Raw genomic sequence first — 16,775 nt, 5'->3', positions numbered from 1 at the left:
TAATAATAATAATAATAGTAATAATAATAATAGTAATCCCCGCCGGGTGTGCCGGTCCAAGATACGTCTATCCTGGCCCCATCGGACATGCGGCCCCGACGTAAAATGATGGCCCCTTCGGGCATGCCGGTCCGACATACGTCTATCCTGGCCCCATCGGACATGCCAGCCCCGGCATCCTAGCCCCTTCGGGCATGCCACTCGTGACATACGGCTATCCTGGCCCCATCGGGCATGCCACTCGTGACATACTACTAATCCTAGCCCCGCCCGGGCATAATGATAATAATAATGAGATATCGCACCCCCCGCCCGGAGTGGTTTGAAAAGTTTAAATAATAAAATCTCACACCCCCATCGGAGTGGTTTTGTACGCACCCCTTCGGAGTGGTTTTAAGAAAAGCCTTAGAAAATAATATATCACCCCTTCGGAGTGGTTTTAAGAAAGCTTTAGAAAATAATATATCACCCCGCCGGAGTGGTTTTAGAAAAGTTTATAAAATATCACACTCCCTTCGGAGTGGTTTTGAAAAGTTTATAAAATATCACTTAATGGAGCCATTTATGGTAGTTTCAAGACAATTCGATTACATTCCTGCAAGTTACGGACGTTTGAGCATTTTTCCAACAAGATATAAGCATTCTAGTTCAATCGCACTGAATGAATAGTGCTCAATTTCAGAATCGAATTTCGATGAACAGAATAACTCCGAGGCTCAAATTCAAGCCTAGTATACCTAGGACATGCCAAAAGAAGGAGAGGGATAGCTTTACATACCTTGGTCGTTCCTTACGCTCGTCCAATCTTGACTCCGTTTCACCAAAAATGCAAATGGTCACTCTTACCCAAGTTACTATTCATGAGACTTAGAATTCTATTTTTCGCCAATACTTGTTTATAAAAATTTGGGCAGCACCTCCCCTATACATATATCATCCCCGAGGTTCAACTCGGCTCAAAACAATCAACAACAATCCGGGAATTCAACAATACCGAATATCAATCATAATGTCACAACCATACTAGCAATTTCCAATTTCAATCCAAGATACATTATAACAACTTAATCAATATGCCCTTTCCTTCAAGACCTTCTAACTCCAATAAGAACAATAACAACTTAATAACTCGCGCATTAACAACACCATACTAACAACATTATATTCTATTCATGCAAGACATCTTATTCCATTTACATAAACTTCCATCTCAAGCCTCCAACCACTACAATTTCACTAAGATCATTAAGCTTTATTAACAACATAAAATTCACAACAACAATAATCAAAACACTAAATAAAATTGGCTTATTTTCCTCCACACCACACCACAACTACACGGCCACACCACCATGCACATACACGGCCACACTCACACACAAACCCCACGGCTAACATCATGCATGCAAGGCTACAATCTCTCCAAAATCATTCAACAATCCACAACAATATCAACCAAACACTAGATAAAATAGTTAAACATAATTTCACACACACTTAAGCATACACGGCCACACCTAGCTTTCCACACTTCCATAAGTTTTATTCATATTTTCTTAAATTCCATCCTTTTTCACATACTACATCATATACAAACATCCAAAACATGCAAAGAATGATGAATTCTTACCTTGTTCCTTCAACTCTTCACTTGCTATCCAAGTACTTTCTTGCCACAAAAATTATACCATGTTGAAGAGGGTTCCAAGCTTAGTAGTAATTCAAGAAGAGACAAGTTTTTGAATCAAAGTTGAAGGCTCCAAGATTTTTTTTTCTTTCTCTTGCTCTTGGCCGAATTGGCCTTTCCATTTTTGCTCTTCTTTTTCTTTCTTGAAACTTCTTGATTTGTCATGAAATGTTAAGACCCTTCTCTTTTAATACTTGGATTAAAATCCCACATGGGTTTGGGCCATATACTATGGCCGGCCACCCTTAAGGAATTGGGCCTAAATTTTCTTATTTTTTTGTTTGAGCCCAAGTACTTATGGATCATCTTTCGCAATTCGAAATAAATTTTCAAAATTCCAATTTTGCCCTTAGGCCTTCTCCGGTGTTTCCACATCCAAGCTTCCGCAATCCGGCATACACACATTAAGAAAAATCCAAATATGGCCTCCTTTCTTACAAGTCGAAATTGTTTCAAATTTTCAAACTGCAAAAATTGCCGGATGTAACATCCTCCCCCCCTTTAGAACATTCGTCCTCGAATGTTCGGTGGCACCTTATGGGGTCTTGTAGCACTTTGGGAGGGGGTTCCTTCATAGTTGCCCTTCCTTTTTTTGTATATTCCTTATCCTTTACCTTATTCTCCTTTAGCCTTTACACGAAGCCTCATTTTATGTCATCGGTTTCCTTCCTGATACTTAGGAATACCGTAATCCCCTTTTGGTGTATTATAATATGGTCTCCCCCCCCCCCCTTTAAGGGGCTCCTTATGTACCAACGATTCTTCTTTCCGACTCCGCGCACGACATAGTAAAATTCCTTATCATAAGTTTTCCTTTCGTTCTCCATCGATCTCCTCACGTATGAGATATCATACATGTTCATATACATATACACATATAATTAGTATCAACTAGCCCACAAAATGCTCCAGACACTATTCAAGCCTATCCAAATTCCAGAGCCGCAACGTACTTTCTGTTCTCTTTCTAATTTGGCCTGCCGCGTGCTACGTGGCTTTTTATGGTCTCCAACCATCTCGTATATTCCAATTTCACTTAGGCTATTCCAGTTTTTCACTTGTCTCTTACGGCTAAATCTTTGGGATTTCTTGCATACTTCCCAGGGGGTCACCCATCCTGAAATTGCTCCCATCTGAGCACGCTTAACCCCGAAACTTTGGTGGGACTCAGTGCCTTAATGCTGATATAATCGCGTACGCTTTCTCATGTGGCCTTTATTATATAATGCGGAGCCGGTCAAAGTTTTCTGATTCCGAGGCGTGTTCGTAACACGTCCCTTTCTCTTGCAATTACCGTTTTGCCCTTTTCAATTCTTAGTGTTCACTTTCACTTCCTTTCTCCCGACTTACATTTCGGTAATACTTCAATATTCTTACCTCATCCAACATGCCTCGTCCGCACCGTTGTTTACCACTGTACTTTGTAATCTTGTTGATGCCATAGATCGCTTTCTTTTGTCGACGTCGTCCTTCGCTTCGAAATAAAAGGTTAGTACAAGGGCTTCATACCCTATGATTTGGGCTCTATCGCACGATCTTAGATATGAAAGAAGGTCAACAATTCTTAGATATGAAAGAAAGTCAACAATCCCTAGATGCCCGTAGCCTCTTGTTTATAAATGTGGCGCGCAACACACCATAAACAAGACTCTCGGACACGACTTTGCGAGACAACCCCTAGGACGGACACCGTTCCGATACCACTTTGTCACACCCCGACCTTACTAGGGTGTGATGGGCACCCGACCCTCCTCAGAGTCGAGCGAACCCTTAGACGTTCGCGTTACTAAAACCTGTCAATTCGAAAATTTTTAAGGAACATGAAACCTTTCAAACAATAATCATTATCTGAAAATGCATGCTCTTTTAACATTTACAAATCATTCGCACTTCCCGACGCACTATCCACAAAACATTGTCTGCAAAGTCTCTAACATATGCTAAAACCATGACACGAACACTTTGACTCGGCAACACTCCGAACCGAGGTGGAGCTCGCCAATCCGCGGAAACAACTCCTAGCAAAGTCTTCTCTTCGTCTGGGTGTACCTGCGTGGCATGAAAACGCAGCCCCCCCCGAAGAAGGAGGGTCAGTACGGGATATGTACTGAGTATATAAAGCGATTACAAATAACAATCACTGCTCAATTTAGAAGAAAAGAAATCACAATCAAGCTCATTAGCAGCCCTCGCCGGGAGGAAAATATAAACGTATACATGGGGTCCTAGAACAACTCTTAAGTAAATAATACAAATGAACACACATTCCTTAAGCAAAGGATGCAACCTAACCCGTGTGTCGCCTCCAACATACCAATGAAATAGTCCCTTCGGACGGCCGCTTCCGCGTAATAATAATGATGATAATAATAATAATAATAATAATAATAATAATAATAATAATAATAATAATAATAGTAATAATAATAATAGTAATCCCGCTTCGGGTGTGCCGGTCCGACATACGTCTATCCGGCCCCATCGGACATGCGGCCCCGACGTAAAATGATGGCCCCTTCGGGCATGCCGGTCCGACATACGTCTATCCGGCCCCATCGGACATGCGGCCCCGGCATCCTAGCCCCTTCGGGCATGCCACTCGTGACATACGGCTATCCCGGCCCCATCGGGCATGCCACTCGTGACATACTACTAATCCTAGCCCCGCCCGGGCATAATGATAATAATAATGAGATATCGCACCCCCCCGGAGTGGTTTTGAAAAGTTTAAATAATAAAATCTCACACCCCCATCGGAGTGGTTTTGTACGCACCCCCTTCGGAGTGGTTTTAAGAAAAGCCTTAGAAAATAATATATCACACCCCCCGGAGTGGTTTTAAAAAGCTTTAGAAAATAATATATCACACCCCCCTTCGGAGTGGTTTTAGAAAAGTTTATAAAATATCACACTCCCTTCGGAGTGGTTTTGAAAAGTTTATAAAATATCACCTAATGGAGCCATTTATGGTAGTTTCAAGACAATTCGATTACATTCCTGCAAGTTACGGACGTTTGAGCATTTTTCCAACAAGATATAAGCATTCTAGTTCAATCGCCTTTGAATGAATAGTGCTCAATTTCAGAATCGAATTTCGATGAACGAGAATAACCCCGAGGCTCAAATTCAAGCCTAGTATACCTAGGACATGCCAAAAGAAGGAGAGGGATAGCTTCACATACCTTGGTCGTTCCTTACGCTCGTCCAATCTTGACTCCCGTTTCACCAAAAAATCTGCAAATGGTCACTCTTTAGTTACTATTCATGAGACTTAGGAATTCTATTCTTCGCCAATACTTGTTTATAAAAATTTGGGCAGCACCTCCCCTATACATATATCATCCCCGAGGTTCAACTCGGCTCAAAACAATCAACAACAATCCGGGAATTCAACCCGGCCAGAATATCAATCATAATGTCACAACCATACTAGCAATTTCCAATTTCAATCCAAGATACATTATAACAACTTAATCAATATGCCCTTTCCTTCAAGACCTTCTAACTCCAATAAGAACAATAACAACTTAATAACTCGCGCATTAACAACACCATACTAACAACATTATATTCTATTCATGCAAGACATCTTATTCCATTTACATAAACTTCCATCTCAAGCCTCAACCACTACAATTTCACTAAGATCATTAAGCTTTATTAACAACATAAAATTCACAACAACAATAATCAAAACACTAAATAAAATTGGCTTATTTTCCTCCACACCACACCACAACTACACGGCCACACCACCATGCACATACACGGCCACACTCACACACAAACCCCACGGCTAACATCATGCATGCAAGGCTACAATCTCTCCAAAATCATTCAACAATCCACAACAATATCAACCAAACACTAGATAAAATAGTTAAACATAATTTCCACACACACTTAAGCATACACGGCCACACCTAGCTTTCCACACTTCCATAAGTTTTATTCATATTTTCTTAAATTCCATCCTTTTTCACATACTACATCATATACAAACATCCAAAACATGCAAAGAATGATGAATTCTTACCTTGTTCCTTCAACTCTTCACTTGCTATCCAAGTACTTTCTTGCCACAAAAATTATACCATGTTGAAGAGGGTTCCAAGCTTAGTAGTAATTCAAGAAGAGACAAGTTTTTGAATCAAAGTTGAAGGCTCCAAGATTTTTTTTTTTCTTTCTCTTGCTCTTGGCCGAATTGGCCTTTCCATTTTTGCTCTTCTTTTTCTTTCTTGAAACTTCTTGATTTGTCATGAAATGTTAAGACCCTTCTCTTTTAATACTTGGATTAAAATCCCACATGGGTTTGGGCCATATACTATGGCCGGCCACCCTTAAGGAATTGGGCCTAAATTTTCTTTTTTTTTTGTTTGAGCCCAAGTACTTATGGATCATCTTTCGCAATTCCCGAAACAAATTTTCAAAATTCCAATTTTGCCCTTAGGCCTTCTCCGGTGTTTCCACATCCAAGCTTCCGCAATCCGGCATACACACATTAAGAAAAATCCAAATATGGCCTCCTTTCTTACAAGTCGAAATTGTTTCAAATTTTCAAACTGCAAAAATTGCCGGATGTAACAGCTATGATTCCGACCCCCGAGTATGATTACTTATTTATCTGTCGAGTTTGAAATGAGGATTTTTTATGCATATGATTTTGATACGTAACCATGATTTCTAAAGTTCTATTTGATATGTTCCCGAGTGGCATTCGGGGGAAAACTTGATTTGACTATTCTCTTGATTTTAAATAATGATTCGTTTTGACTATTCAATGGAGTTTTTGAAAGTGATTTAAACTGCATATAGTCTCCCATGACTCTGCTCGTGCACGTGGTTGTTATATCTTTCGCCGAGTCCCGGCGGTTATGTTGTCGTGCGCACTATGTGATATTCCGGAGTATGATGTGTCTGGTTCGCCGAGCCCCTCCGCTATAGGGTCGGGTACCGTGTATATCTGGTGTTATGATGTGTCCGGTTCGTCGAGCCTCCGCTATAGGGCCGGGTACCGTGTATATTTGATGTGTTATGCGATATGTCGGGTTTCGGAGATATGAAATCTTCTGGAGTATGATGTGTTATGGCGCCAATGACGGGCGGGCGACCATATTCTAAGAGCCCCTGCATGATTTGTGTTTTAAAAGTAAGCATTTTGATATTCTGGATTTTGCACTTATTTTCTGTACTTCTTGTTCTGATTATGATCCTGTTTACTATGTTTCCTGCTTTGCATACTCGCACATATTTTGTATCGACCCCTTTATTCGGGTGCATTTCATGCCGCCGCAGTGCGGTACACTTGTTGTGATGATCCGATAGCTTAGGATTTCCATTCAGCTATTTTGGAGCGCTCCCTCGTTCGAGAGCCTATGTGCTTGGTACGTACTCTTCCGATGCATATGTATATGATTACTCATGAGTACGCGCGGGGCCCCGTCCCGTCATATGATTTTGTTGTTACTCGTAAGTCCGCAGGACATATGTGTGGGTTGTGGGTAATCACTATTCAGTCATGTCTGTGTGATTTGTGTTTTGGACGTCCCCCCGTATTCTGATAGCCTTGCTGGCTTATATGTGATATCATTTGCTGAAAGTTGTGACAGCGATATGTATACATGTATTCGTGACAGATTTGGGGCGACGTTTCACTTTTTCTGTATGTATACGGTTTGGTTATGCCAGCTATGATCTGGTGTCTGACTTTTGTATATGTATAATCTGTTTGTACGCTGATTATGGTTAATAGGTTTGTATGGGTGCCCAGCTCGGGCACTAGTCACGGCCCACGGGGTTGGGTCGTGACAAAAGAATTTGGAGAGGGCTTGTAATCCTAAGAGATGATTTAGAAAAGGGCTGGTAAATCTCGATGGAGTGTTATTTAAGGTACCGACTGAATTGATAAGCAGGGATGAATTATGACGAGCTTATAGTTAAAAGAAGTAATAGTATGGTTAAGACAAGAGTACAGAGGAAAAGAATTGTGATGGATATGAATGTATTGATAAGACAGCTTGTGAGATATTAAGGATAAAATTGATCAGAAAGGGTAAAGGGTTAAGAAATGTTACATTATAGGATTGATTATGAACAAGATATAATGTGAGCATAATGAGGATTGTTATGAAAATAAGTAAAGCCGAGTGAGAAGGTGGCCAAAGCTATGGTGTGATCTATGCAGCTAGAGTATAAAGGCAAGTGTGAAACGGAAAAGCGAGCTATAGAACGAATAAGGAATGTCACGACCCAACCCCGTAGGCCGTGACTAGTGCCCGAGCTGGGCACCCAAACACATTCATTAACCAGAATCGCATACAGATAACTTATACATATACAAATGTCACACTCTTAATCCGATAGGGTGTGATGGTGTTATAGCCCGTATTTCGTGTGTCCGGATATTGCGGGACAATGGTGAGAAGTTAACGATAAGACTATGTCCTAAAATAATTTTAAGGTACGAGTTCTTTGGGAATATTATTTATGAACATTGGTATTATGGAAATATTGAGAAAGGCTAAGGGCAAGAAGAGAAAATCCGCAAAATGGGCCGTGGAAAGAATGCGGAAGGTTAGGGACAAAATGGTAATATTGAGGAAAGTCGAGGGGTAAAATGGGAATTTCACATGAGTTTCATGAAAGTTCCAAGAAGGGCATATGGATCATGTGAAAAAAAAAAGAGGAAAAAAATAATGGGCATGTGCCCCTCACATGTTGTAGGAATATATATATGTAGAAAGATGACTAAGTCATCTTTTAAGAAAAATCAAGAAAAAAGAGGAAAACTCTAGAGAAATAAAGAAAGGGGATCATGTGTCCATATTCTTATCTTGAGGGACTAAATTATAAATATGGAAAGGTTGTGGAAGACATATATATATATATATATATATATATATATATATATATATATATATATATATATATATAAGGGTCATCTTTTAATTGATGAAACAAGAAAGAAAGAACAAAAAAAAAAAGAGAAAGAAGAGGAGTAGAGGAGGGTTCGGCCATGGCTAGAAAAATCTAGCCATGGAAAATTGATAAGGAAAAATTATTTTCTCTTGATATTCTAGCTCATTTGGAGGTTCTCTACAACATGGAGTCGTTGTTGGAACAAGAAAAGCATTGGTTATGTAAGTTGGAAACCTTAGCCAAGCGAGGGGTTGAGTAGAAAAGGTATGTGTTCAATCCTCTTTTACACATGTTATGGTGATTATGAATGTTGTAGTATATGGAAATGGATGAAAAACATGAAAACATGCATGATGGAATGGTGGTCGTGTGGTTGTAAGTGAGCCGTGGGTGTGTGTAGTGTTGCATGGAAGATTGAATTAATTTCACGTAGAATGTTGCTTGTCATGGTAATGCGTAGAAAATATGGAAAATCCATGGAAAGATGCATGTGTATGTGTGGCCGAATGGTATGTATGTTGTGTAGGAAAATGAACAAAATTTCTATGTAGTAATTTGGTTGTTGTTAACATGTATTCTATGATGAAAAATGAGAACTTGATAGTTAAGGTAATGTTGAAAGAGTTACGGGCTGATTTGGAAGCCAACGTGAATTGGCGTCGTTTCTTTAATTATGAAAATAATGTTGTTAGAATACGTGTTGTTGGGTTAGTTTATGAATTTGGGAACAAGAAATACATTAAAGATCGTATTTAGGAAAGTTGAGGAGTTTTCGGATGGAGTAGGGAAGTGATGAAATTGTGGGATATTGTATAGATTGCGTGGAATGTTCTCGGCCTATGTTTGCATGATCTTAAATTAGTATATGAATATGAAAATGTTGATTGAGTTGTTGGAAGATTATGTGAGTTGAATGTTGAAATATTGTTAGAGTCGTTGCTAGTATTGTTGTTGGTTTGGCCGAGTTTCATTTTCGGGTTGTTGTTTATTGAAATTGACCAAGTTGAACTTGGTGGGGTGGAGCATTTACAGGGGAAATGCTGCCGAAATTTCGGTAGACAAGTGCTACCTTAAGATTTCATTTCTAAATGCTCTAATTAAGGGTTGGTAAATGTGACCAATTTGTAGATTTTGGTGGATTTGGAACTTGAATTTGGAGTCGCGCATGAGGCGGAAAAGGTATGTAAGGCTTCATTCTTCTTCCTTTGGCATGTCTTAGATGTAATAGGCTTGAATACGTGTCTCGGGGACCACTCTAATTCTAGAAATCCGAGCTTCGAACTTGACTACTATTCATTCAGTAGAATTGAATTAAATGCTTATGAAATGTTGAAAGAATTGTCTAAGCACCTAGAACTTGCATGAATAGGATCCGTTTACCCTAAAACTCTCATAAGTCATGTCATGAAACGTATTATACGTAAATTGTGTACGCCGCCTCATTTGACTCGAGGTGGGCCCACTATTCCCTAATTTCCTCATATGGCTCCATCTGGCTTATTTCTGTATTATAGTTAAAGGAAACTTTTGGACATCAGTCCGACTACTAAATAATAATTGTTTTAACTAATCCCTCGATTCCAAGGCTTGATTTTCTTCCCAAAAGTTCATAAATGCTTTCCAAAATATTCATTCTTCTCCAAATCCAAGTTGTATGATTTTGGAAGTTTTTATGACTAAAACAATAACCATGATTCTATGATGACAAAGATGATGCTAAACATGAGCAAGTGTCTATGACACGATATGACATGACATGATATGATACGACATGATATGATATGAGATGACATGATATGATATGATACGATACGATATGATATGTTCTACGCTCTCTTAATATGTTATCCTCCGTTGGTAGTCTCGCCTTATAATCATTGTTCCTTCAAGGTGAGACAAAGCGACCCTGATTACTCCATAATGCGATCGGAGGTTTCCGACCTTACGTCCCTCCGACGAGTACATGACTTTCTTTGGGCTCTCATGCATGCCATACCTGTATATATACATGGGATGGGGGGATGGGATACATGTATATGTGGGGAATGGGAAGGGAGACATGTTTCATTGCCACTTGGTCAGCTGGCTTATCATCCCGGACGCAGGATGCCCGGACGCGGGATATATGTGCGAGCCGACGTATTTCGGCGCTATGTGGGCGAGCCGACTTGTTCGGCGCTATGATACCATATGACCAGACAAGCATGCATGGCATCCGCCCCCAGGGGCACTCATATGCACAAGTCACAACTTTACATGACATGATTCCTATGTACAGGTTACAGCTTTACATTATATGATCCCTATGTACCGGTTCTAGCTTTACATGATATGTTCCATACGTACAGGTTACGCTTTTACACATGACATGTTCCATATGCACGGCTACTCCTTATACAATATGTCTCATATATGCGGGATACTCTCTCACATGATATGCTCTACATCTCCATCCGTTGTTGCACATGATTACGTCTCTTTCTATGTTACCATCCATGCCTTACATACTCGCACATTGCTCGTGGCCGACCCCTCTTCTTCTCGGCCGCGTTTCATGCCGCGTTGTGTGAACCTAGATGTTTGAAGCTAGCATAGAAGATGTCGGCGGGGTTGGTAGGCCTCCACTTGTCCGGAGTGCTTTGCAAGAGTCGAGCATATGTGCCATGTTGTTTTGTTCGGAGTTAGAGACTTTGCAGACAGAGTCGCGGGTATTGGGTTGTCAGTCTGTAAGCGGCTCCAACAGCCGATATGTTATTACGTCTCGTGTTACAAGTCTTATATGATGTCAGATTTTTTTTACTTATGGAAAAAAAGAATCTTCTATGTATTCATTTCTAACTGATTCATAAGTTCATATGTGTAATAAGAGTTAGCGGGTTCGCTCGGCTCCGAATATGGTGTCGGGTGCCCATCACACCCTAGTCAAGTTGGGGTGTGACAAAGTGGTATCAGAGCAGGTCGGTCTAAGGGATGTCTGCAAAGTCGTGTCGGTAGAGTCCTGTTTGTGGGTGTGAAGCCGGCCACATCTATAGACGAGAGGTCGCGGGGCATCTAGGAATTATTGACCTTCTTAACACGTCATTAGATCGTGCGATAGCGCCAAGTCACGGAAATGAAATCCCTTATACTAATCGATGACACGCGGCGCCGGTATCAATGGAAAAAGGCGAATGATGATATGGAAGTCAAAGAGGTAAGACCGGTCGATATATTTGTTTTGTTACGCGGAGCTGGGGAGCCAGATAGGAAATAGTTATAGACACAGGCGGAAAGTGATCATCGGGAATGGTAAAGGGTAAAACGGTCATTGTAGAAGAAAGGACGTATTACGAATAGGATCCGTTTACCCTAAAACTCTCATAAGTCATGTCATGAAACGTATTATACGTAAATTGTGTACGCCGCCTCATTTGACTCGAGGTGGGCCCACTATTCCCTAATTTCCTCCATATGGCTCCATCTGGCTTATTTCTGTATTATAGTTAAAGGAAACTTTTGGACATCAGTCCGACTACTAAATAATAATTGTTTTAACTAATCCCTCGATTCCAAGGCTTGATTTTCTTCCCAAAAGTTCATAAATGCTTTCCAAAATATTCATTCTTCTCCAATCCAAGTTGTATGATTTTGGAAGTTTTTATGACTAAAACAATGACCATGATTCTATGATGACAAAGATGATGCTAAACATGAGCAAGTGTCTATGACACGATATGACATGACATGATATGATACGACATGATATGATATGAGATGACATGATATGATATGATACGATACGATATGATATGTTCTACGCTTCTCTCTTAATATGTTATCCTCCGTTGGTAGTCTCGCCATATAATCATTGTTCCTTGAGTGAGACAAAGCGACCACGATTACTCCATAATGCGATCGGAGGTTTCCGACCTTACGTCCCTCCGACAGTACATGACTTTCTTTGGGCTCTGCATGCCATACGTATATATACATGGGATGGGGGGATGGGATACATGTATATGTGGGGAATGGGAAGGGAGACATGTTTCATTGCCACTGTCAGGTGGCTTATCATCCCGGACGCGGGATGCCCGGACGCGAGATATATGGGCGGGCCGACGTATTTCGGCGCTATGTGGGCGAGCCGACTTTTTCGGCACTATGATACCATATGACCAGACAAGCATGCATGGCATCTGCCCCCAGGGGCACTCATATGCACAAGTCACAGCTTTACATGACATGATTCCTATGTACAGGTTACAGCTTTACATTATATGATCCCTATGTACCGGTTACAGCTTTACATGATATGTTCCATACGTACAGGTTACAGTTTTACACATGACATGTTCCATATACGAACTTACTCCCTTATACATGATATGTCTCATATGTACGGGATACTCTCTCATGATATGCTCTACATCTCCATCTTGTTGTTGCACATGATTACGTCTCTTTCTATGTTACCATCCATGCCTTACATACTTAGTACATTGCTCGTCTTGACCCCCCTTCTTCGCGGGGGCTGCGTTTCATGCGCGCGGAGGTGAACCCGGATGAGGCGAAGCTAGCATAGAAGATGTCCGGCGGGGTTGGTAGGCTCTCCACTTGTCTGGAGTCTTTGCTTAGGAGTCGAGCATATGTGCCATGTTGTTTTGTTCGGAGTTAGAGACTTTGCGAGACAAGAGTCGCGGGTATTGGGTTGTCGGTGCAGCGTAGCGGCTCCAAACAGCCGATATGTTATTACGTCTCGTGTTACAAGTCTTATATGATGTCAGATTTTTTTTACTTATGGAAAAAAAAGAATTTTCTATGTATTCATTTCTAACTGATTCATAAGTTCATATGTGTAATAAGAGTTAGCGGGTTCGCTCGGCTCCGAATATGGTGTCGGGTGCCCATCACACCCTAGTCAAGTTGGGGTGTGAATGATGGGCACCCGACCACTGGGCCGAGCGAACCCCAATTTCGTAATACACATAATCATCTCGCAAAACGTGTCAAAATGGAGAAGGAAAATTTTCAAAGAACATCATACCTTTCGTCTTTTTCAAATCAAATAAAATCGTAGTCATAACCGTAACATAATGCGTGCGATATATCGGCTTACATAGCCGATTACAAAACAAATCTGCAGCATAATGCATAATAATACGTCGGCTTACATAGCTGCGTACAAAACGGACATATCACACACACGACACTGTCTGCAAAGTCTCTACCAACATCTCAGATACCATACAAACTCAGACTCGGCAGCACTCCGGAGGAAATGGAGCTCGCCCATCCAGCTGTAACATCTTCTGCTAACATCACCTACTCATACACGTAGATTTTGCGTGGCATGAACGCCCCCGAAGAAAGGGGTCGATGCGGAATATGTCTTGAGTATACAAAGCGATAAATACGAAAAAACGAAATCATAACCGAAGTCGGAAGTACGAGAAAATGAGCATAATAGCCGGGATACCAAAGTGCTCGCATCCGACATACAAATCATACATAAGAGGTACAGAAGACAAATATGATAATCAAAATGCCAAAATGCCTCGCTTTCTTTTGAAAAACATTTTTGTCTCCTATATACGGAAAATCAAACATATCATATGAGCTGACAATTAACCGAATGCCGAGGAACGTACGGCTCGATCCATAAATAATATAATAATGCCGAGGAACGTACGGCCCGATCCGTATATAATATAATAATCATAAACATACCGTACTCAGCCCTCTAGTGAGGGACTCGGTAAATCAAATCATATCGTCATATTATCACATATCATATCACATGTCACATCGTATCACATTATAATATCACATACCACATACGGTCCGCAATGGGACCGCGGACGGTATGGTCGCCCTCTCTCGGGCGCCATAACACATCATACTCCGAGAAGATTTCATGTCTCCGAAACCCGACATACCGCGGTCAAAAGTCCGGCGGTCAATGTCGCGACCAGCGTCAAATGTCCGGCGGCAATATCACATATCACATACCGCGGTCAAAAGTCCAGCGGTCAATAACACATATCACATACTTCAGAATATAACACAGTGCGCACGATAACACACCGGCCCGGGACTCGGCGAAGGATGCAAAAACATAATGCACGAGTAGAATCGTGGGAAATCACATGCAATGCAAAGAACATACAAAGACCCAATAGGATAATCAAAACGAACTGTTAGTTCAAAATCGAAACAATAGTCAAATCAGATTTTCTTCCGAATATCACTCGGGAACATATCAAACCGAACTTCAGAAATCATAGGTACGTATCGGAATCATAAGTATACGAAACGTCATTTCGGACTCAACAGATAAATATATAATCATATAATCATATTCAGGGGTCGGAAAGGTAGTCATATTAAGTTCTTTCGAAAATAGGTCGTTAAACCATACATAGAAAGGTCGCGGGACCCACGGACGAGCGTCAACCCAATTCGGACCCGCCTATGAAAATCAAAGTCATTACTCGTCATGAAATCATTTGCGAAGATATCAAAGCGATCCGAGCCCTTTCTTGAAAGTTACAGGCGTTCGTAGTTTCGGATTCGTTTAGGAGCAAAATTCTTTTGAAAACCAACTTTTTTGCAATTTTAGAAATTTAGTCATACAAAAGGCATAAGGATCATAATTCGACTACAATAAGAAATAGTGTAAACGGACTGTCATTTGAAAGTCGGGATGAAAGTTATATCAAACATCTTTCGGACATCACCCGGAAACATATCAAAGGACCATGGTTATACGGCAAACCAATCCGAGTCCGCCTCGAAAAGTTACGAACGTTGCTCACTTTTAGGACTTTCTACGAACAAATCAAAGCCATCCGGTTCTGTCTATAAAAGTTACGGACATTTTTAAACATGAGATCCTTTCGGGACAAACCATATACATAGCATTTCAAATCCAATCGTATCAAGGACATATAAACCATATCAAATCCAATCGTATCAAGGACATATAAACCATATAAGGATGCCATCGTCAATGTCACACCCTTAGTCCGATAGGGTGTGATGGGCACCCGACCCTTACTTAGAGCCGAGCGAACCCGCAGACCTTCGTAATACTCATATTCATCTTTTGGGCCAGCAAAACATGACATAAGCACATAATGAAAATTTTTCGGAAACAAACATGCTTTTCATTTTTTTTTCAAATCAAGTAAAGTCTGCAATCGTATGAATCTGTAATAGGATGCACAACAGTACTTCGGCTTATATAGCTGTTTGCAAACTGACGTCTTATACACACGACACTGTCTGTAAAGTCTCTAACATAACTCCAGATACCATAACTTTAACACTCTGACTAGGAAGCACTCCGGAAGAAAATGGAGCTCGCCAACCCCGCTGGAACATCTTCAACTCATCTGTATATACCTGCGCGGCATGAAACGCAGCCCCCGAAGAAAGGGGGTCAGTACGGAATATGTACTGAGCATGTAAAGCATAGCATACAGAAAATGAGATCATAACCGAAGTAAGGAGTACAGAAAGTGAGCATAACAACCCGAATACCCAAGGTATTTACATCTGACACAAATCGTACAACAGAGGTACCGAAGACAAATATAACAATCAGAATGCCCAAATGCTTACCGTAACACATCATAAACATCATAACTTATCATCTGAGCTGACATTAACCGAATGCCGAGGAACGTACGGCCCGATCCATAAATAATACCATAATCATAAACATACCGTAGCGCATCATAACATCATGACCGGTCATATGAGATGCCATTAACCGATGTGGGATTGGCCTAAACCAATGTGGGATTTGCCTAAACCAATGTGGGATTTGCCTAAACCAATGTGGAATTTTGCATCATCATTGGGTTTGCCCCACCATTGGGTTTGCCCCACCACTGGGTTTGCCCCACCATTGGGTTTGCCCTGCACCACTCTCCGATTCAATCGATCATATTCCCAGAATCCATACATATAACATATCAGACTTCGTATCACATCATATTTCGAAATACACATCATACATATATACATAGTACCCGGCCGAAAGGGGCTCGGCGTACCGGACACATCATGACATCATAATACATACACGGTTCCGCTTTAAAAAGGGCTCGGCGAACCGGACACATCATCCTCCGAAAACACATCATTTACAAACCGAGAAACCATATACATATAAATCTTTATTACTG

This window comes from Lycium ferocissimum, chromosome 1 (genome assembly GCF_029784015.1).
Source record: "Lycium ferocissimum isolate CSIRO_LF1 chromosome 1, AGI_CSIRO_Lferr_CH_V1, whole genome shotgun sequence".
In the NCBI taxonomy this organism is placed as follows: Eukaryota; Viridiplantae; Streptophyta; class Magnoliopsida; order Solanales; family Solanaceae; genus Lycium; species Lycium ferocissimum.
The sequence above is the reverse complement of the archived record's forward strand: the minus strand, read 5'-3'. Positions refer to the sequence as shown.